Below are 21,171 nucleotides of genomic sequence, written 5' to 3' on the forward strand. Positions count from 1 at the left end.
CAATGTGCAAAGTGATTGGCCTGTGATGTATGAGTGACATCATAGAGAACAGACAGAAAGACATTTTTTCAGTTTTTTCCCATTTTTATAAATACATGCATCTATTCTGCTAACAGCACTGTCCAGCGCTCTGAAGACAGTTTGGAGCATCACAAATTATCCACTGTGACAATGAGAACTTAATGCATAACCAAATTCCGAACTAGACCCACAAATTGTTGGTGTCGACAGCAGATATGTACTACTAATGTATTGTTAGTACATGAATTATCACCTCCAGTGCTACTAACCTCACCATATACAGAATTGTATGCCTTCTTTTCACGCAATATATGACTATTAATTTGTTGGTCTTCATTTTTTAAGATGTATCCATAATGTGAATACATTTTGTTCTATCAGTAACATTTTCATTCCTGTTGATGTGATCGATCGGCTAGTTTATAATTATACCTAGCTTGCTGTAGGTTTTCTGCAACTTGTGCGTCAAAGAGATGGGTAGCCTTTGACCCTACGTTCCTACTTTCTGGTAGAGGACATATATAATGCTAAGAACCTTTTCTTTCTTTCTTTTGCCAACGCGAAAATGCAAGTTGCAGCATAAACGTGGACCAACCTTGCATATGCGTTATTGCAACTAACTACAAGAATCCACACACAGGGAACCTATAGAGTGACTGTAGGGTATGAAAAGCCAGGCTTCCAGTATATGGAAGGGGAGAGATGATCCCTGCAGCATGAGACGCAGAGCTGCTGTTCACAGTCAAGGAAAAGGGCAAGTGGAAAATTCCTGGTTTTAGAGGCAGCAAGTCACCTGCAAGAATTCAGAATAAAACCCTCATAATTGTAGACGGAAGGGCTTTGTTGTCCAGTCCACTCACACGTGTCCCAGCAGCAGACAGGACAATGCCCATTTACACGTCATGGGAAGAGAAGCTGTTCCCAGAGAGATATTGGGAAATGTTACAAGTGTTGCCCATCAAAACTGCAACCTGCAGGCACTCTCCCAGGCTAGGTGATCCGACCAGCAGCAACAATGGGGAACACACAGCCCTCCATATCCCTTCCCATCACCTTGAAAAAGTACACCAAACTCTGTGACCAGAAAGGGTCCAAGGCCTAGGAGGACCCACCCTAGCCACTCCAGAAGCTCGATTTGTGAGGTGGTGTAAAATGTTGCATGGACCAATAGTCTTCCTGCGACCCTGCAACAGTGCAGTTTGTAGAAGATTGGGGGAAGCATCATGCGGAGCCACCTGTCAAAAAGCCAGTAGAACAACTAACCCATTGTCATGGCCCCTGCCCCTGGCCTTAACAGGCAGGCCATCGGGGTTGCACCACGGCCTTCCTTCATGGCCTCAAGGGCCTCATCATCTCGCCCAAGACTCTCTTGGAGTCAGTCCTGGCGCCTTTGGCGCCAGGCTCATATGGGAAGTCAGAGAACTGGGACTTGTAATGGGTTTTGCACAACATGGATGCCCCCGCATAGTTCAGATCCTGAACCGAGCTATGCGGTCTAGCGTTTTAGGTGTGGTCAGGCCTGGGGGCACCTGGGATACCTGCAGGCTATATAAGCCAAGCCCAAGCTGTGGAACACGCTTCGCGTTACTCTGCTGGCTGCAGCGTGACGCTCACCACGTTCTGTTTGGATCCTCATCTGCATCCCTGGGCCGGTTACCTGCAAGAACAAGAACATTGTTAGCTTACACTTACCTGCAAGTGAGTCCTGCGTCTGTCCTCCACTCCTGGCCCCCGAATATACAGCATCTCGGCGAACGCTCCCTCGATCTTGAAAGCCGCAACCTGGGAAGAAAAAGAACGGAAAAGCAGCATTAGTAAGCGTTTATCCTTCAATATTGAAAACAACCAAAATACGCGCACACTTACCAGGATTGACTTGTCCTCAGCCCATGTCCATCCCGGGCCATTTTACGACCTGCTAGAAGGAAGAAAACACTGATTAACACACAGAAGATCTAGAAGGCGGCACGTGCTACGCTTACTCACCGCGCTCCATCTTCTCAGCAGCATCCATTCGGGATATCGCAGCGGCCTGCAAGGAGAGGAGAGAACAAACAGTTCTGCTCAAGAAAAGGCACATAGCGCTGCACTTTTCGCGCTTTCAGTTACCATCTCGTGCACAGCCCCGAGCAGCACGGCACCACTAGAACTCCTTTCGCACCTAAGAAAGAAGGAGAGACATTCATAGGTGCAATTGCAAACAAAGGTCAAAACTGCCAAAATAGCAATCTTACCTGGACGAACAGAGTCGCAGCAGGACTGGACTGCACAAGTGAGGCAACTAGGTTGCGACGCATCCATCCAACAAAGAGCCCCTGCACAGAACAGCAGGACGGAGAGCGGGCCATACAATAAAGCAAAGTGAGGAGAGCACCAAGGGGGTCGTTGGGTCCACAAGGGAGGTCGCTCCGGGCTACAAGAGACAATAAAGCTAAACCCAAATTCCTGTGTTTTCAGACAAGGTCCTCAACCGAACAAGAGTCCAAGGGAGTGGGTTCAAGGTCAGAAGCGGTCCAACCAGACTGAGTGGCGTCCCCGTGGATATTAGGTGAGCGTTACACCCACATAGGTCGTATAGGTAGTTAGTCTAGGCTGACCAATAGGAACACCCCCATGTTTTTTTGCAGTGGACCTCATTTTGTGACGTCACTCATGAATAAAAACTTGTGTAACAAGCCCAGGAGCTGAGATTGCAGAAGAATTGTTTTCCTGTATGATCCCTGTTTGTATTGGATAATAAAAGACAGTATACTCTGCCCCGTGGCTGAGTCTTCCGTTTCTACATTGGGGAGTCTTTGATGGGCTCAAGATTCGCCGCTAACATGGGACATTGTTATTGCAAATCTCCAAATTCCTCTGGTACACTACATGCACATGAACTATTATTGGCATGTTTTCCGGGACATTCCTTTTACTTGCTATTATTCCATCTGGCAAATAATGTATCATCACTGATTTTTCTTTGCCAGCCACATTAACTATGATAATCGAGATTTGTTTTTTGTTATACACATGATTGTTTTTCCAGTAGCATAACACGCATTCTGCATTGTAAACTAATTAATAGCCACAGCTAAACCTACTGTTAATACTGAGCATACAAAGCTTATTTTGTGCAAGCACATTTTATTTATGCTGTGAGGAACTCATGGTATCTAAAACAAGATAGACACAAAAGACATGTTTGGAAAACCTTTATTGTTTTCAAAAAGGGGTTGGAAGAATGCCTATCTTGTCCTACGTCTAAGATGGGAGCATGCTCCACCATCAATTAATAAATAACACAGTCCTAGTGGAGTCTGTCAAAACAAGATGGCCTGTGCTAACAGAACCTGTTACCTGGCTTATCTCCTGTACAAAAAGTGTGTAAAGGAGAATGTATGCAAATGGAATAGTGTGCAAGAATATAAAGAATCAATATGGCTGAGTCAGCTGTCCTCCCCACCTTCACACAGAGAAAGGCGGCCCCTGTAGACAGGATGACACACTCTGGCTCAGGTTCTCAAAACAAAGGCAGTTCAAAATGTGGATTGAGGCCCCCCTGGCCTTCCACGTAAAAAAAAGTCTCTCATTCCATCTTTCAAAACAGAGTTCAACAAAATGTTCACCCTGGTCTCCCTCAGTTGGACTCGGAACTTTCAAAGCAAAACGTTCACGCAGGTCTCCCTTAGTCGGGCTTGGACCTTTCAAACACAAAACTTGCAGGGATTTCCTTCCCCCAAGCTTGTTTCACATCCTTTAGGGGTTTACTACCTTTAACTTATCACACTTCCGGTCTCCCTCAGTTGGGTTCAGACGTTTTCCTAATGTCAAATACTTTCGAATGTGTGTGGATTTTACTAAAGAGCTCCGCAGGACCACTTCGACTTTCCCTTCAACTCACACTCTTGTGTTATTTTCCCCAGTGTCTCTTGGTCTGGGTAGCTCGGTGTCATAAGCACAAATGTTCAATGTTCATCTTTTTACTTCCCTTTTCCCCGCAGTTAACTTTGATCACTTTGTTTTTTATAGGTCATTCACTTTATCAAACAAAAACATTTCAATTTTCAGAGAGATTTTTGAGTGGGCTGCTTCCTTTCGCCAGACCACTCCACTACTCAGTATCGCTGGTTTCACAGCTATTGGTAATTCAAAGTTCATCACAGGTCTGCCTTTTGCGTCTCATCCACACGCATACAGCCTTCAATTGTGCAATATACTGTTCCAACTTCAATCTTTCCTTAACACACACCGGTTGTTCATGCCGCTTGCCAACTCAACGGCTGTGTGTATTTCTTTCTTGTCTTTGCAGTTTTTAATTCACGAGTCAAGGTTAATACCACAGGCTTGGCCAAGCCTCTCCAACTCTGCAGTTCACCCGGGAGGGTCGCTAGCGTGCTTGGAACACAATGCAGCCTTCTAGTCTGTGATTTGGCCTTCTCCACGTGCCTTTCACATCCTTTTGGAGGTAATGAGCGCCTGCTGGGAACTGCTGGGGTCTTACCTTGTTAGTCAGTTGGGCACATGGAATGCCCACCATTTCCGCACTAAGAGAAAACTAATTACAGGGAACATTGCTCACTACACTGAAATCAAATTTACAATCTATCATACAACCGCACCCCTTCTACAAAATGCCACAAAAATATGCAGTACAACGTAATACAGATGCAGCAAACTGGGCATGTACTGGGAAAGTATGGCCAGCCACTTGGTCAACGGGATAGAAGAAGAACAAAGAATGTCCAGGTTTCCTAACCTTGAATAACACCCATCTGGTTGGAAGTGATCAGCAGCACTGGCTCAATCTGCAAACCCTAAGCCGGGTAACATTACGCAAGGCAAATGTTAAAATGACAGACATGCAAATATGCGTCGACAATGATTATGTGCCAGATGAACTGAAATCTATGAGCTGTGTGTGGACAACATTGATTGCATTGATTCTAGGACTGCATAGGCGTTCAGTGACAGACTACCTGGCAATGGGATGATGTCTCTAAAATGCGTTTTGTGGTCATGTATGCACGCCATGTTTGCTTTTGACTTTTGTTTTGTATATTTTGTTCTATCAAAAACCAGGTGCATGCGACTGGTGCCTGACCGACTTGGGAAGTGGGGCACCTGTCCAAGATACTGAATATTCCAAAACACAGGAGGTTGTGGCACTCTTTGCTAATGCCCACCTGTATTCACTGTGCAGATCATACTGTGCCACTCACTCTGCAAAGACCTTCATATTGTTTGCTAGTTAAGACATCATAACTGCCAACTCACTTCCGCTCTACACAAGTGCATCTCCTTGTTTGCTGGATGGCTTTCTGCGAGGCCTGGGTGCAGGCTGGGTCAAGGGCGTGAATTTGCACATAAAGGCATGCTGGTGCCAGCTGAAAGCCAGGCAGTTTGTATATTCTTGGTAATGCGGGCCTTGAAGGAAAGGTCACATCTACTGTGAATCAGTGAAGATTGGAATTGGTCGCGCTTGAATGAATGCCTGCGCAGGATGAATTGAGTTTCCTGGGTTCCAGCTCCAGGTAGTCTCTTGACATGATCATCTGTACAAGGGAGAGGAAGATGTGTCGGACACTAGATGTTGCTGACAGAATTGACCTTCAGGTGTCATCAGCATATGGGTGTATCTTGTCATCGTGGCTCATCGGAAGCTGCCCCAGTGCCTCCATGTATTGATTGAAGATGACTAGTGAGAGGAAGGGCCTCAGTGGGGCGAATCTGCAGGTTATGGGATGATAATGGATCTGTAAGTTCTCATTTGGACGAGATGCTGTCTGTTTGACAGGTAGGGAGCTAACCTGGGAAAGATACCTTTGTTGAAACGCTGGTAAGCTGTGTAGAAGACAACTTAGAGGTTGAGAAGGACCAAAAGGCAGCAGCCTAATTTTTACGGGATGCGAAGGGCGTCACTGATTGCATGGATAGTGTTACAACTAGGTCGGAAGCCGGATTGGTATTGTTGTAGAAGGTAGTGTTTAGAGTTCTGTGCGTGCAGGTGAAGGCAGCCATCCAGATAGGTGGAATAGCTGTCTGTGTTACTCCCTAATATTAAGCAAATACTCCCAACGAAAAAAAGATAATGTTGCCAAAGTGAAAATTGAAAATGTGCTTATTTGTCAGGGATTCACAAAAATGTAAAATTCACATAGAACCTACTGTTGCTGCTAAAAGGGTTTACAGCTGTACCAGCTGCCCAGACCACCACGTGCATTGGCTGTGAGTCTGTTTTGGAGCATATTCACTATTGCTTCACGCCTATTCTCTCCAGTTGTGCTGACTGGCTGAGTGTCCTTCAGTGCTGACTGTTGGATGCACTGGTGTCAGCGTTGTTGGCTTGCAGCCTGAAAGATTACCTCCCCACTCCTCAGTCCTGTGAGGTGGCCTCATAATGGCATCAATCAATGTAGGAGAATGACATGGCATGGAACAGACGCTTAATAACCTTTTCTTCACAACAGGTTGCCAAGCTTTTTCAATTTGACCACTGTGGTGAGTTAGAGCCAATCCTCAAACTCTTGCTATGAGGGGGGCTGAGGGGACTTGCATGGTCCAGATGCTACCTGGTGTGCCTACATAGAGTGGATGGAGAGCAGGATTCCCTGGGCTTGTGAACCCCTAACGGACACGGTATCACGTTGCCCCCTTGCAGAACATGATAATATCAAACAGCGAAAGTTCAAATGTGTGTGACTCCCCAAGTAATGTGCACAATTTTCAATTTGGCAACATTGTTTTGTTTTGTCGGAACTACAGTCTCAATCTCAGCGGATCGCAGAGTGGTCAGACTTTACCCGCATGCACTAGGCAGAAGCCGCATACCTGCATACCAGAGAAGGGTTCCAGGCTGACCACAAACTGGGCTCTGAGCTTGGAATGCCACACACGTTTGGCCAGAAAACATAGGCAGCTGTGGTGCACGGTAGAACCGCAAACACATAGGGCCTCATTACACGGATGGCGGTAAGGATTTACCGGTACCGGTAAAATACTGGTACCGGTAAATCCTTACCGCCTTACTACGAGGTCCCTTTGCGGGTTAGGGGATTTAACGCCTGCTTTTTGCAGGCGTTAAAAACCAACCCGCAAAGGGACCCAGGGAGCTAATTACGGTACCGCAATTTGCAGTACTGTAATTAGCGCCTTCCCCATTGAGCCCTATGGGGCAAAAATGGGAATGGGGAAGGGCAATGGTGGAAGGGGGAATTACCGCCCCGCCAACCTTGGAATGGGGCGGTAATTCCCCTTTCCGCCAAGGCGGTGCCGGTATTTTACCGGCATGAATCATGGCGCTAATAGCGCCATGGTTCTCTGCCATCCGTGTAATGAGGCCCAAACATAGGAAATTCGAAGATGACGGCGATAGCACAGAGTATATTCAAAGATGTAGAGCCAGTGATTAAACCAATTAAATTTATAATTGTTTTTTTATAACGTGTTTAATACCGAAGAGGTTTCTAAACGCAGACCTGGGATTCGAACCTGTGTTGCTCTGTGTGTAGCCACCAAGCTATACTACCCATGTCCAGTGTCCAAAGGAAATGGTAATAATGGTACCAAGATCCAATTAAGAAGACAACTGAATATGGTCTAATAAGGGGACCTGGGAAGGGCTGCCCTAGGGAAGCATCAATCCCGGGATGGCTTACATAGACACCCACCACCTCAGGTATGCAAGAAGGGCTGGAGGAAGCCAGAATAAGGTTGCAAACGGAGACAAAGCAGCTGCTTGCTATTCCCTGGGGAAATAGAAAGATAACAACTTGGGACGAGGAAGCCTTCATGTTGGCAGCTCTCCAGCAGAAGCTCTGCTGGATGCAACAAAGAGATCACACCACGAGAACTAGCAGAAAGGTTTTATCATGGAAAGAGGGAGGCCACAGAACTGGACTCTTCCAAGGGAATCCTGAGCAGAAAAGAAACCCTAGGTAGCAGAGACCCCATGGCAAAAGGATGATAATATTGTCTGCCTGACAAGGGCCATGAGTAAGAAGAGAGAAATACTCTGTTCAACCAGGGAATATGACTGCAGGGTGGCCAAGAACATGGAGCAACCAACCCTATCCAAGGAAGGGGAAGGGAAGTATCCTGTCCAATGAAAAAAGTCATTGTTCAGAAGAAACAGATGTGGAATGACAGAAGAAGGGGAGCTTCCGCCCAAAAACACAAAGGCAAGTTAAAAAGGGATTTCCCTGACGAGAGAGAAAGAATCAGATCAACGACTAGGTTGGTCACAAGTAACCCTAAAACTCCTTGCCTTAGAAGGAGCCTGCTGTGTCAGTGGTTGGGAAGATGATGGAGAAAACAACCACATCAGACCCGAAGACAGAGGAAGGAGTGAGTTCCCTGATCCCAGGGAATGAAAGAGCAAGAAAAAGAGCAAAATAAGCTTTCCGCTATATCCAAACCTACGATTGAGGAGGAGAGGGATCCTCCGAAGTTTGTGGCCCCTTTGGAAGGGTTGAGTGTGCCCGTGGTTAGGGTGAAGAGAGTCGCCATCCCAATGGCATGGCAGGAGGAGGAGTGAGCACCCTAGTCTATGGGAAAACATTGCCCTAAGAAGAAGAATACAGTGGAATTTTCTAGAGAAGATATAATATATACTCAGGCGAGCCCTGGCTAAGTTGTGGGTTTCTATGTTTAATCAAGAAGCACATATATAATTCAATCCAAACAATTTCAAATTTCAATGCATATTCAATTTTTAATTACTGATTGTAGATACAAGATCCTTTCATTTGCTCTATTTTTTGAGACTCTGGCTCTACTTTTTGAGACTCTGGCCCACTGGGTTTTGGCCCATTTGGTCTGTCCTTGACTACGCCACTTTGACACAGGCTTAGCTAAAGGAGGATTAACATTCTGAATTTGAGCCGAGGATAAAACGTATAGAGATGCCCCGGTAAATAAGCTACCAAATCTCCAGGATTGCCAGGCACACTCTCAAGGCCGTCATCCATCCATTGTGTACTAACTTACAATAGTACGTGGGGCGCCAACCAATCAGGTTGCTTGGATTGGGGGTGAATCCCGCAAACTCAGCCCACTTTCCGAGCAGCCTCATGGTTGCTTCCCCCTCCCTGCCATTTTCCCCCCATCCTCCCCTCCCTTCTGCTGTCTCATCCCACCCTGCAGCCCCACTTACCTGTTTCATTCGGCAGTTGCACCCGCGCTGCTGCTGCCGCTCCGTGTCCCTTCAGGCCGCCATGGAAATGGAAGTGGGGCTCTGCCTGGTGCCCGCCTTCCAGCTCCACTGCGGTCATCTTGAGTATGCATTCTGTTTGAACGCTGTGTCCCATTCATTCAAACAAAATACATTGCTGTTAGCAGCATTGGTCTCTAGATGTAAAGGCTGGGGTACTAATAGCAATAACACCCAATCCGGGGGTGCGCTTGGACCTATATAACTTGGGCCCTGGGGCATTATCATCCAATCTGGTCCCTCAGACTGAGAGTTATTGCTTAAATAGCCCCCTCCTCCCTTTTGCAGAACTTTCGTCCACCTAAGAGGAATTACTTGCATGCATGGTGCCATAAAACATTCTTCCCAATGACATCCCCCAGTTTCTGTGCTTGGAACATCTATTTCCCCCTTTCCTTCCCCCTGCTTATTTTCTTTATTCCAGCAGACCAAGGTCTGGCTACCGCTGATGATCCAAGGTGTGCCAGACCATGGTCAAGCCTAGGTGCTCTGAAATCACTACAGTTGTGATTTGGGACAGCATAGAAAGATATCAGCATAAGTAATTCAAAGCCACTATTGCAGGTCAAAATTCAGGATGAGTGCTGAAGATTACGATGCTATGGTGAATACAAATGCGTGGCTCGAAAGTACAAAGCATGTGCACCTTCTCTGACTCTTATGAGGGCTTTAATGCAGGAAGCAAGCTGCCAAGGTCTGAAATAAATAGCACCGAGCCCATTGGCTCACCTAAGAGAATCCTCTAATCATGCAGAGAGGCACAGCTAGAGAGCAATGCTTTCAAAATTGCAAAACTTTCCAGGCTCTAAAGTCAATCCTCAGCATTTGTGGCACTCTGACATTTTCATAATCCAGCGCCTTGATGCCCTCGGGCCATAGTTCACGCTTTATAAAGCCTAAATAAAAAACTAAAGTACAACTGCGGGTGTCTAAAAGGGAGAAAGCCAAAAGGAAGAGGTGTGCAGAGTAGGATAGAGCTGAGCTGTAGTTTTACTTCAAAGCCACTTCCCGAACCCATACACATCCAATCTCTTTCCTGATCAGTTCCTCAACACACCCGTTAACGCCAATGGGGTCCTTAGGATTGCGAGAGTCTGGTAAAAATGCCAGAAGAAATGCAGGTAATACCGGCTATGGCATTCTTACTGGACTGGCACACTCTGAGTTTGCTGGTAGGGACAGTGATCTACAGGGAAATAAAGGCCGCAATTACCGACACTGGTACGACCAGTGCCAGTGATTGCGGCAAACCCATTCCATGGAGTCCAAATGTGAACCTACTGCCATTTCCGGCACTCGTAATATCCCAGTAATACCGGGATATCGCTGACTCATCTCTGTTCCGTGGTCTCTCGGCATCTGTTCTTGACCCCACACTTCTGAGTGTACTAAAGAACGGATGTAGAAAGAGGGTTTTTTGAGCTGCCATCTTGTGGTGGGCTCCCACACATTCTCACACGACTTATTTATTTAAAGATGTTACCCAGTGGCAACGATATTACCAGACTGATTCTTCAAGTGCTATTAGCTTCATAAACCTATGGGGGAGCAATTTTCATTTCGGGCCTAATTAGAATGCCTCCCACAATAATTAGCCCTCACAAGGTCTAGAAGGCTAAATGCTTAAACTTTAAATTAAAACCTCTTGTCTGTTATTCTGTTGAATTGGGAACCATTTTACATTCCCATCCTTTCAGATTCATTAAAAAGAGTAAACCACATGCATTTTCAGCAGACGTTTAGCCCCAACAATTTAGACCGAAATTATGCTTCAATCCTAATAGCCTAGTAGAGGTCTTCAACCGTGAACCAATATGAACAGTAGATATCCTAGATCTATTCACAAATATAAAATTGATTATGCCCTGCTCATCCAGAGAACCCATGCTAGTACCTATCTAAGACTAGGCCATGGCTGGCCTTGACTCTTTCCTCAGAGAGTGACATGATCTCTGTGAAAGTTGGTGAATTCAGATCAAATTAACAGTTGCACCAAACCAACAGTTGCCCTACTAAATCCATTCTCATCAGCATTCCAGTGTTATGCCGCCAACGCGTACATCGCGTTCAGCTTTACTACATACAACCAGCTCATCCCACAAAAGTGTTACCAGTTCACTTCAGGCAGATAAAGGATGGATGAACAGCAATATTTTTTTGGGTCTAAACCCTAGATAAACAGAAATGCTCTTTTTCGGTTTACTCACTCCTGTGCCCTTCCCCTTTCCCTGACCTGTATCTTTGGGCTGGACTCCTCCCATTGCCAGGAGAGTGGAAACATTTATGATGCTGACATGTCGAGCTGGGGATTAAAGAAAGATGGACAAGATTGTCCATAAAGAACACTTCCAGATCCACATGTGCCTTAAGATTAACTCGAGAAGGCTCAGAAGGTAGACCTACCAAGAAGCTTAGTCAATCCGAATTTGAACTACTATAATAGTCTCTACATAGGCCTAAATAAATAAAAAAATGCACTAGTTCAGACTCTGCAGATGTATTGAAATGGGGTCTCAAAATGAGAGTTTCTGTCCTCCTATCCGATCTGGGATAAAAGGGCGTCCTTGGCTACCCATTGGCCATCACACCCCTATGTTCTATATCTGACTCATCATTGATCCACTCATCGGTACACTGAGTCGTGGCAGTTTCACCACATCTGTTGAAAAGGCCGATCGGCCACATTTTTCGTGCCATTTTTTACGGGTAGCGGGTTAGGGATTAAATAAAAAAAGCTTTTTAACATTGTGGGGCAGTGGAGGGGGTTTAGGAGGGTGATTGAGGGGCTAAAAAAGATGCTACAAAAAATGTGCCAAAAAGACCCCTGCAAAGAGATGTGCCAGATCCCTGCTCTACAAGGGACCTAATTAACACTTGTCACTCCTTAAACGTTACATTCTGACCAGGCATCTGATATCAACAAGTGAGAACCTCCTAGCCTAGCAAGAGGCTCCATCACGCCGGCTTATCACTCACTGTACAGGCCTCAAAACGTGGAATGAACTGCACAGAGCTGCAGGCGCTGCATCGAATCATTTCAGATTCAAACAATGCCCTGCTCAAAAAAGTATTCACCACCTGATCTTTGGTCTGGCAGCTATCTACACAGAAGATGGCACCTCACACTTGGGGCATGGCGCGGACCCAGGCAGGAGGGCAGGACTCCCTGCACGCTGAATTTCTAACCCTTTTGCATGTTGCTATTAAGTTCCACGTGATCTTGTTTTTGCATGTGATTAATCTGAAATGTCTGTGCATTGTTCATTACAGCAGGGTGCAACATACCAGGCTGGAAGCTACTAGCTATCCATTCAAAAGTCACTCGCCACCTCAATTCTATACTTAGGGCAAGCATACAATTTCTTACTTGCCAAGTGTCAACCATCACTAGCCAATGGCTTGTGCACATTTTGCGCCCTGCATTATAGTAATTGTCTAAATGCACTTTCTTTGACCTTCTCCTTGCATATGTGCACCCCCGCCCCAACATTCAAACAGCTATGTTGTGATATGTCCTTTTATAAATGAACAATACATTTAAAAGACATTGTTTATCCAGAGTGCCCCCCTAATTAATATGTCTATCTTCTGCATAATGCATCCTCTAAGACAATGCCAACGCTACAATATTCGAGAGCTGCACAGCTAAAATCACCGGACAATACCATGTGCAAAGAGTTCATCCTTAAACCGTAGGACTTATTGTAAAGATCAGACAAAAGAAACTGAAGCAATTTGCACTGTGATTTCGCTGCAAATGGGACCGTGTGCTTTGCTCTGGTCCTCCATCTCGCTATCATCGTACGGGATTAATGAGGTACCAGTGAGCAGCACCGAGTTCTGTCTTTACGGTGACAATGTCTTAATGAAGGCAATAAATTAACTAGTTCCAACCCCATCTAGGCAGCCCACTTAGATTTCTAATTAATCCTAAACATTTCATTCCAATTACTCCCATCATGTTCAGAGAGCCAACTGATTGGGGGGATCTGTACTAATTGGGAATTCTTTACTGGTTGCCCTGCATAGAGGTAGGCAGGAACATTTCTTACATTGGAGACATGCAAGAGCACTTCCAGGAGCGGTGAACGCTATTTTACATCTAGAGTTATTAATTGTCTTGATCGTGACTACTAATATTATTCTTTAACATACATCTTTTATCCTCATCAGAAGACTGCAGCAGGCAGGCTCCTTTGATCTTCTAGAAATTTGGTTTGTGTAACACAGGCTTAACATGAGTGCATTTGTCCGCATGACTGCAGTTTGTGGGTTGTGGGTGTGTGTATGTGTTGTTAAAAGCTGTATTTCAGAAAAATAATATTCCATAAAAGATGACAAATATAACATTGGTAAAAAATAAAAAATAACTATTCAATGAAAGATGCCGTTTTATAATCAGGGGTTTTACAAATAAATAAGCATGACCAAAGAAATGAAATCATGTAATCGATTTTCATTAATGTTCCTCTTAACACTTGGTCAACACTGTTATCTACCATGGTCAATCTCTCATTTTTTTCTGTTACAGGGTGCCTGCAGCGATGATGCCTAGTAAGGGTTAAACCAGGTATGTGGTTGTCCTGACAGCTTTGCAAAATGTCTATCTTACATTCATTAAGTCATGCATAAAGTAGCACTGCCCTCTAAGACAGACAATTTCCTGGAGAAAAAGTTTTGCATTGGGGCTAATTTGCCCACAATGCCTTGCTAAAGTGGCTCAGAAAATGGAGGTGACCGTCCAGTGATGGCTGCTAGGTGGCGTTGTAGAATGTGTGACTTGGCCCAAATTGACTATTTTACTTTCATAATTCAGGTGTAAGGGCTGCTTTTCTCAAGCCCTTTTAACCCCCCCCCCCACACACACGCGCAATTATCGAGGGAATGAAAACTGAGGAAAATAACTTCCCACACCTGCCCCGATCTATCTTGGAGGGCAATGTGCCATGAGAGTAAAACACCAACTGCTATCTTGGGAAAACATAAAACTATATCTTGCCATGTCAATGTAGGATGATATACCTAAATGTGCTTCTGCGTAAATTATCCATGTGACTGCCAGCCATTTGACAATAAAGTCCCTGAGCTGACCGTAACAGACAATCACACCTTTAAATAGTTTGATCAAAGGATCTAACCTTTCTAAAAGCAGTCCAAATCGATGATGTGCCTCGAGACACACCGTAGCAGGGATTCTCCAAGGAACAAAGCTTCCACATTGCCCGGCTACGGGTAACTAAACCCAAGCCCTGTGTGGAGGTCTCTAGCTGGAAGAATGCCAGACATGAGTTTCTCTGTTTGGAACATATGCAGGGAGCTCTCTAGGGCTCTATCGATGCTCACAACACTTGTGTCCCTCTCAACATGCCTACATTCGGTGTCAACAAATGACCACCATTTTTAAATGGTGCCCCATGGTCCTTTTGTCTCCCAGCTTTGCCTTTATATTTATATGCATAGTTTTGCTTCACGCGCGGCTATGTGCTGCACTCTGGATGACGCAGAACTGCTGATAGAATCAGTTTTCTAAAAGTGACAGACTGCTAGAATCAGTTCTCTGTCTACTTCAGTACTGCTCTGATAGTTTAGTAAGAGACATGAAGTTGAAGAAACTTTGTTTTTTACAATTTGTATTGGTTTACACAAAACCTTATATAAAATACGTAACACATAAACCGTCCAAATACATACGTAAAAATAGAATCACAAATACATCTGATGTTAATATTCAATAAATCACACTGCTAAAGAAATTAAAAGGCAAATGGGAATAAAGGTCCATATTAATCCACTTCTAAAATTCATGAAATCTTTGAAAAATCCTCAAACATTCTGTTTTTCTCTTTGGTCTCCGATGATGTCACCTGCCTGACTACGTGACCTTTCATGAAATTGACCCTGCAAACCAGGTGCCTACCCGAGCCAGTGATTGATGGGCCTGGAGTCAAAATTGGGAGGCTCCCCGGGACATTCTCCCTTCATCCAGCTTACTTAGCCGGGGTTTGTTACTGTGGTTCCTTCACACCAACTCCCAGAGACAGACCAAGTAATACCAGTCCCCACTTTCAAAACAGAATCCCTACAAAGAATGTTTAAAGTTATGGTTCCAGTGCCAGAGTGAGGTCTTAGTCCAGACTGGAAGTCAATGATGAGGTCAACCAATTTCAGCTGTGTGTCGAGTTGGGTGATTACTGTTGCTTTAAAAGTCTTTGCAGGGAAGACTGCTGATCGATAGTAGTTTGCTAGGCTGTCATGAGTAACAGTATGCTTTTTTCAGGAGGGGTGTGATGATGGGTTTTTTTAAAGCTTTCGGTACAGTAGAAAGTTGCCTATGGCTTGAGGAGGGCAGGAAGCACATGGCTGATGATCTTTGCATTACAGATATCTGTAGAGAGTGAGGCTTTTTGAAGGAGGCCAGGATGTTTCTGAGATTTGAATCTTCAAATGCCATGAAGTTGTGGAGGGGCGACTCGACGAGAGCTTGAGTTCATGGGGGAGATGCCTCATGTTTGCCATCAAATTATGAGTTTCGTCTGCTGGCAAATTTCTTGAGGTGATCGTATTGGAATGATCATGCCTGGGAAATCTGAGCGGCTATGGGGGTTCCACAGTTCCTTATAGTTATGCGCAAACTCTTTCCCGGAACATTCTGCATCATTCAATGGGAATTGGAAATATTGCTTTTTTTGCCCTGCTGGTAGCTCTGTAGCTGCAGTGATGGATACTGCAATCTGTATCAACGATAGATCGGGTAAGAGTCCAGCATCATTCTGAAAGTAAACTGCACATTTTAGCACCCCGAGGTCATCAATATGCAAGTTGTTGCCTTTCCTTTGGTGGGGAGTTCGTGGCTAAAGATTTCTAAGGAGTCAGCTTGTCAAGGGCGACATTTTCTGTCTGTTCTCGTATTGCCAGGATGTTTTGGGGGACTGGGTGGCAGGAGTGTTGATAGTGGAGAGAGTTTTCATGTAGGCATCCCAGTGGCGTTGGTTCAGGTTTCTTCAATGGATGGGTGGTCCTTGTGGATGTCAGGCTGGAGTTTAGGACTGAGTTGGTCAGGTTGCTTATGGGAGAGCGTTCACATGAAGCAAGAGGTTCATAGCTACTAATGAAGAAAAAGGGATCAGAAAATAACATTAGATTAAGGCAATGACCCCCGTAATGGGTCAGTTTGTCGGTGTGTCATGTAAAGCTTACATTGTCCACGTCCTTAATGATTCTTTGGCTGTTGGATTTGTTCGTATCATCTGCTCAAATGTTTTCAAAGATGGTGAGGTCTCAAAGAATGATGGCTTATTTGGAAAAGGCAAGTATCAATTGAAGCAAGTCAAGATTGTTGGTGAGGAGGGAGGTACTGCATTTTGGGGGGTTTGCATGGTGGACAAGAACAGTGAGGAAAGGGTCACTAAATATGTACAGGAAAGATGCACCAACCCTGGTTATATTAGTGCCTTCCAGACTTGTTTTACTGTTAGAAGGTATCTAAAAATGTATTTTTAATCAGGTTAGTTCATTGGCGATTGTAGGGGCTAGTTTGGGCAATCCTGGCTATGCCAGATATTGCAGACTCTGTGATGAACTGCGCCTAGAAACAATTCAACATCTCTTAATGGAATGCAATGGTCTTTTCACGCTCCAACAAACTTTTCTTAGATCGTATAGTAATGGCAGTAATCAGGGATCACAGCATGAGCTTTGGCATCTTTTTATGGGTGATGAGGATGATGAAGCCTTGACATTTGACATAGTTACATTCTGTGATTATATAATGGGGATCTTAAATGAGTTATATTTTTAGAAATGAATTATTTGTATTTTATGATATATGCCAAATTATGGGAGATTTTCCATTAGTTTGTTATATATTTATGATTTATGATGTTTTATGTGATTGCTATGTGTTTTAAGAAATGATGTATATAAAGTTTAACAACTGTAAATATACATTATAATTAGAATTAAACAAAATAAAAGAGTTTTTAGAAGGCACTGTCAGGTGTATCGACCCACGTTCAAGTTATTATGCTGCAACATTTGGTGCTGTGGGCTTAGAAAATCCAAGATGGCCGAAAAACCCACATTTGCGCCAGAATCCAGGAAAACCACGCAGTTTTTGCGCACACCAAAATGGTTGCCTGACTACCACCCACCAGTGCGAGCGTGATGGCCCAGAAGCGCCATGTGTGAAACGTGGTGCCAAAGGAAAAACAGCAGTGCCTGTTAGCTCAAAAAACGCTTTAAAATCCCCTTTGTTTCTCTGAAAGCAAGCTCAAAATGCCTATTTCAAACATTGCAAGATATTCAAAAATCTTACTAAACACCAGCAGACATCTGGTACAATGAAGTCTTGTGGTCATAGGAAATCTGGAAGGATGAAGAGCCTAAAATAATGTCATAACAAAACTGGCTGAGCTGTGGATGTCAGCAGCTTAAGTGAAATTGGACTTAAAGCCACTAAAATCGAAATGTTCAAAATAAATGAGTGATTTACTTTGGAGTGTCACATAGGTTGCAACTGTTTAAATGTCATAGTTTTTAACTTAGAATCAGCGTTCTAGCTGCATGTGTCAAAATTGCAAGTTTGATTTGAATGAAGAAAAATGGGAACAAAAGTGACATTTGGCTGAAGCCTGGCTTAAAGAGATTGAATTCTGCCCGGCAACTACCCCCGACAGGAGTTGAAACTTGCCCAGCAACTGCATTCACAGGCCTGGCCTGTCTTCTCCTGCCCCCATCAAAAGGAGATTTCACCTCCCTAATTGAATTAGGGGAGGGGTACCTGAGACTGCAGGAAACAGAACAATGAACTTTCCTTGGCTCAGGCAAATGCTAAATCAGGGGGTCGTAAATGGCTTCCTCCCGGAAGGAAATTGGGAGGGGCACTGCCTCTGTGAGCCAGCTGAGCTTGGAGGCGGGGACAAACAAGGAATTCCCCATGTGCTTTGGGACCTAAACCACACCCATCTGGGCCAGAACATAATTTTAGAAAGATGGATAATTCATAGTACATAATTGTCAAAATTATATCAATAATATAATGATTCCTGTGATTTTTCTGTGCACATTTTAAGAGGTGTTAGGACTCTGTGGTATGTTCTGAGGGGTAGTAGCGGAAAATAGGGTATTACTCCAAATGTATGTATGTTACAAATCTGACACTTCATCACCTGATGCCCATATTCCTTGCGCACATTTGTGTAAATTCTGGAAAAGTTTAGAGGTTGTGTTCTGGATGAAAAGGGCAGACTTCTGTCAGAAGTGAACACAACATCTTACAAAGACAGGGATCGGATGGTTTGGTGCTACAGAAAATATGTTAACTGGACATATAATATCAGAAAAAATGTACATAGATAAATATGCATTTAAGTCAAAAATAGATTTGTGTGCAAAGTGACTAGGGGAGTGTTCTTTCTGTATGCCATAAAAAGGATGCCGGATGACTCACAATTCAGTTCCCCAGTCAGGCGACAGAGAATCCTATAGCCTATCAGGATCCTCAGAGGGTTCGGCATAGAAAGTCAGCCTTCCCACCCACTTTCAAAAGACATAAAAAGAGCCACTGAGACCCAAGGAGGGATTCACTTTCCAATTTTTTGCGAAGCACTTTGCCGGACCAGACAATATCCAGAAGGACCATGGACTCCAGATAGAGTCCAGAACTTGAAACAGAGAGGCCTGAACCAAAAGCTGAATCCTTCTCAGCAGGCCTCAGAATCCAGCCACCTAACCAAACTATTTAACAGCCGGGCAGCCGGGCTGTGCTGTTTGCTTCTGGCTAGAACTTTTGCCGGAACCAGAGACCCAGACCAGACCGCAGTGCCAGTGCCAGAACCCAGAAAGCAGAGCTGTATCCAGACCGCCGTGCAGTGCCGATAGAAGACCAGACCCAGACCAGACCGCAGTGCAGTGCCAGAACTTTTGCCAGAACCAGATATGCAGACCAGCATAGCAGACAGAACCGCTGCTAAACCTGTTGACCAGATCTCTGACGAGGCCCATTCCTTCCAAAATTAGGAGTGAGTATCCAGTCAGAGCTGTGCAAAACCAATCTCTTAGTTTAAAATAATCTAATTCAAATAATTTCCACCTATTTAGAAATGCATAGAAATCGTGTGTCCATTCTGTGATTTCGAACCTGTGAAAGTGTCATTTGTCATTCTGATTTTTACTTTAATTTTGAGAATCTACCTCCACTAAATTGTCTGTATCTTTTGAACGAGATTTAACTTTAATTTTAAAGCTAAGATCCTCAGCTTTCCAACAAGCCCTAAACCGACTTTCTACTCCTTATAGTTATTCCGTAATCGCGATTTACGCACTCGGAAAAAGTGCAGTGTATTGAAAACTAGCTCAATCTCACCACACGTTAAAAAAAATAGCTGTCTCTTGCTTGCATTGCTGAAATTCGTTTTCAACCTGATAATCCCTCCTGAATCATTGGTAGTGTTGACCTGGACTAATTCAAAGTAGCTGTCACCTACCCTGAATCTCCTAAAGGGAATTAAAATCATTTTTAGCATATTTTCACTTCATTGTAAATCACATTAAAAGTATTTCTGCAAGTTTTAAAAGCATACCCGTTGCTCTCAGCTTGCTAGGGGGGAACTGAATTGGTATTGCATTTGATTGTATTCCTGAAAATTGTGTGCTCCCCTTCCATCTCCTTATATTTCATAGGGAGGGAGGGAGTGAATTGTCAAAAGAAAAAGTGATCATATTATCTCTTGTGGAAACCATCTCAGTTATTTCTGTGCTGCATTCTTTTCCATCATTGCATCATTGCATTTCCTTGAACCCATAAAAGCATAAAAGCATTCTCAGCTACTTTATCCTCTCCATACCAACTCCTAAGTAATTTAAAAAGTGTGCTAGTGTAATACTACCCATTGTTGATCACTGTCATATTCATAAGTGTGCTATCAAATATTAATTTATTTATAAAAGTGTGATATATATCTTGTTTAATTTTTCAATAAATCTTTTAATTTGCAAAACAAACCTACTTCTTGGCTCAGTGAGGTCAGGGGGATTCAAAGAGAGGGGCGTTATAAAAGGGTTTATCATCCAGATCTATGAACTTGTCATAAAAATATATTAATAAGGGCTTCCCTTGGGCATCCCAGATTAGGCATTGACTCAGTTGGAGTGCTGAATTGAAGTCACATAACAGCACTAAATACCAGACCCTGAATCTTTTTGAAGGATAAAGGCTCAGACTAGAAGAATGCCACATCACCACCTAGGCCAATTGGCATGATCTTGATATAAGGTAAAAGGCAGTGGCAGGAGGTCAGTGACACATTTAGATGAAGATCATTGAATCGGGTTTTGGTGATGAATAAGAGGAGAGAGGAATGGTCAGTGCCCTAGTTATAGATGAAGGAAGCATTTCTTATGGCAATAGATGCATTGAGCAGGTGACTGCTGGTTTGTTGGTGTTGCTAATATTGGTGTTGGGTATTGGAAGAGGAGAAGGTAAAGTTGTGCTTGTCGTAAACTATCTAAGCAGGATATGCATGGGCTGGGGAGGAGACTCTAGGGTGAACCGAGTAATGAGACTCAGTAGACTACTTTGTAGCAGTGTGTGTAAGAACGGGCGCTTTGGAAGATGAGGGGGTACAGAGAAAGACTTGAGTCCGTAGAGAGGGAGGGATCAGACTTTGTATTTGGACCAGAGGGAACTGTGTTAAGGTTTATTTGCAGATGGCAGAGATGGCATGACAGTGTTTGGGATGGTTGAGGGGTGAAAGCGTTGTGATGAATTACCATCCACAAGGATTGAGAGAGGTGCATGGGGAAGGCCACCCGATCTGTGATGCTTACTCCAGAAGAAGCATGTGGAGGATCCCCCAGAGTCTCTTCCCGTACCCAAAACTTGCAGCCTGACCACACACAAATCCCCCAACCAAAATGCTGGAGGGTGTTTTTGCCAATGGCAAAGCGGTGTAAGTGTGTAG

The 21,171-nt window shown here is 44.2% G+C and overlaps 1 protein-coding gene and 1 long non-coding RNA gene across 2 annotated transcripts in view; one reads left to right on the top strand and one right to left on the bottom strand.

The window, feature by feature from the left end:
* SDK1 (sidekick cell adhesion molecule 1) overlaps nucleotides 1-21,171 on the bottom strand; it is a 2,988,580-nt gene that overhangs the window by 1,086,427 nt on the left and 1,880,982 nt on the right. The window lies entirely within an intron of this gene.
* Nucleotides 1-21,171, top strand: part of LOC138569533 (uncharacterized) — a 352,464-nt gene that overhangs the window by 83,713 nt on the left and 247,580 nt on the right. The window contains exon 2 of the long non-coding RNA XR_011303255.1: nucleotides 13,743-13,781. This is a non-coding gene — a long non-coding RNA (uncharacterized lncRNA). The remainder of the gene's footprint in view (nucleotides 1-13,742; nucleotides 13,782-21,171) is intronic.

This window comes from Ambystoma mexicanum, chromosome 2q, assembly GCF_040938575.1.
Source record: "Ambystoma mexicanum isolate Mex_15411 chromosome 2q, UKY_AmexF1_1, whole genome shotgun sequence".
NCBI lineage: Eukaryota > Metazoa > Chordata > Amphibia > Caudata > Ambystomatidae > Ambystoma > Ambystoma mexicanum.